Genomic DNA, 3,164 nt, shown 5'->3' with positions numbered 1-3,164 from the left:
GGGAACTTATAACATACTTGAACCACAGTATTATTACCCCCGGGCAAGGGCCATAAGACCACGGTATTATTACCCTCGGGTAAGGGCCTTATGCTAAGGATGCCATGAATACTTTATATATATCGACAATCATTCATTGATTCGAAACGTAACATATCAGAAAATAGAGCATTTCTTATCATATCATGTCACTACCGTGCACTTAACAAAGACAAAATAATTCACATTCTAACGTGGGTCACATAATGATGTTAAACTTTTGCAGTTATGTCGTAGATTCTAAACAACCTCAGGTCCATATGTAACACAACAAAATAACCTTCAGATTCATATGGATACACATAGCTTTTCCAATTATCCTGATTCTTCGGAGGTGTCCACACTTGATAACTTATAACTGAATGGCCTATGGCCTATTAATAACAAAACAATATGCTCTCATATTTACACAGAATCCGTTATTCAAGAATGAACATAAATTCTCTTTATTCATTAAGAAATGACGTGGTCCACTTGAGGAGAATAGAATGTTGATATTAACTATTAATTAGAAGCATACACACTTGTTTAATCGTTCATATACGTTAACATAGTTGACCTGCAATTAACAGAGTAGTAATGGTAACCGTTGCATCATTCACATGAGTTAACATAGTTAATTTAAGTTTAACAGAACGTTGCTGATAATTATTAGCGAAAGGTAAGCACATTTTACAGATTGAACGATTCCAAAGACACGTGGATACCGTAGTTCCATAATGCTCATACGTTCCATTTGTTCGTCGTAAATCAATATAGCTATCTTGCAGATAACAGAATGTTAGAATTCATTATCAACAGTAAACAGAACATACTGCTCAATAATGCCCTTAGATTTTCCAATCGACATATTGTTTACATAATTACTTGCAAGGAATGGGATGTTAACAATGAAAATCATTAACGATAATTAAATGTACGACCACAGTACTACTACTCACAATGCTTTAGCAGAGTGCTTGCCCCTCCCGGATTATGACCTACACACATGCACAACTTAGTCACTAGTTCTTTTTCTTTTTTAATTCATTTCCTGCTTCATTTTACTTCGAACGAATTTACAGGCATCTTAGGGACATTAAACACATATTTCAAAAATACCAGAGGGTTAAGCACATAAAATGGAGCGAACAAAATTTTGCAGCTTGGGCCGCACATGCGGCTGTAAGCCCTGCACGTGCGACGATCTGGACAGATTACAGTTCGAAATTTCAGCAAAACTCAATTTTTGGTGAGTATTCTTGAGGCTCAAAATAGATCTTTTAATTGATGAAATATGGCTCAAAATCATGTTATCGAGATTCACAAACACACAACAATCCAATTATGATTCAAATCTTTAATTCCTAAAGCTCATAACAAAATTCAATTACATAATATTCCCAACTTCCTCACCCACACACTCGCACACATGCATCCATTTAGTCAAATATATGAATTCCATCACAACTCCAACCCACACCACAGCAAGAAATTCCTACTTTAAAGCAAGGAAAGAAAGTGGAATTAGATGGGTTAGACTTACTTTGAGCTTGATACTCTTGAATTTTTCTTAATTCCCCACTCTTTGATCTTGAGGACTTTCATCTCTTTTCTTTAAGCCCTTTTCCTCTCTAATTTCCTCTCAGGAGATATTTTTATAAGGTTCTAAGTTCCTTATTCAAAGAGGCACGTATAGATATAATAGAAAAGAAAAAGTTGAATAGGACAAAAATTAGTCAATTTAATCGTTCCAAACCAAATTTCTACAAAATTGCTTATTATTACTTAAAAATTATGCTGATTCCAATTATAAAATCAATTTCGGATTATCAAGTCTCTAAGGCCCTCCATTTCTGATTCAAACATTTTTAATTGTGACAGATGTTTTTCTTACTAAACAGATATGGTTTCAAATCATAAGATCCATGTGCTTAAACTTAATTTCTCATGAAATTTTACATTAAGCATTTAAATGCATAGAATAAGGGACTGAAAGTCTATCAGAAAACATGTACGAGGGTCAGGTTATTATAAAAACTTACCAAGTACTCCAATCCAAAACAGAAACTAGTTAGAAATATGCATGATCCCTAAATATACAAGATGCCTAATGCAACACATGCAATGATGCAATTAATAGGCTCGACTACTAATATGTCATATGAATTGATTTGAACAACATGCGATAAACACGTATTCAAAGAATTATTTGAAATGACAATGCAGTTTGAATTATGCGTCGAGCCTCGGTGCATGCAATACAAATGAATGGATGCAAACATGTGATATGCTAATCGAAATATGATCCCTAATCTAACCATCAAAAGCGATTAAATAAAAGGGAGAAAGTCGTGGGGTTGGAAGACATACACACACGCACGCACACTTATTACAACATTACGCCCTCGTGAATGAGGCTCCGAATGAATAAGCTAACTAACTAGCTATGCTAATTAAGCTAACTATTACAACACAATTTAACCAACTACTCTAAGCTATATAAATATTACAAATCAAATTAATTAGCTAAACACTTTAACTAACTAATTAGAAAGCAATGAAGCTAATTAATTACAACATAAATTAATCAACTAAACTACTTAAATAATTACAACATTTGCAAGCATTAGCTACAACTAATTAACTAGGCAAATATTATAACATAATACTAATGAATTAATTAAAGCAATCAAACGCATTTGATGTGAGCACCAAGGAAGATGGATGGAGGTTGCATGCGCATCGCCTGAAAGCTACTTTGTTTGCCCCAGATTGCCTCTGTTTCACCTTTAGCCACTGCCTCTGTTTCTGCAAAACTGCACTTCTGGCCACACACCAAGGGCCAGCCGTGCATTACTGATGGCCAACCGGGCCCACAGAGGGCCGGCCGTGCATTGATTTGGTGCAAACTCTGTTTTTGTACTCTGAGGTGAAATCAGTGCAGATAAAGCATTTTCAAGCTCTATTTGTCCTTCCTTCCCTCTCTGTCATGGGAAAGCCTCAAGAGAAGAATGGAATCATTCCTAAAGATATCAATGAGCAATTGATTGCTTGATGCTTTAGGACATGATCTTGGAGAAAATCAATAAACGTAATGCAAATGGACCACCCCTCCCTTTTTGTCATGGAATGAACTCAAAAAA

The sequence above is a fragment of the Camellia sinensis genome, chromosome 6 (genome assembly GCF_055761805.1).
Source record: "Camellia sinensis isolate YWXY chromosome 6, ASM5576180v1, whole genome shotgun sequence".
Lineage (NCBI taxonomy): Eukaryota > Viridiplantae > Streptophyta > Magnoliopsida > Ericales > Theaceae > Camellia > Camellia sinensis.
This window is presented reverse-complemented; position numbering follows the sequence as displayed.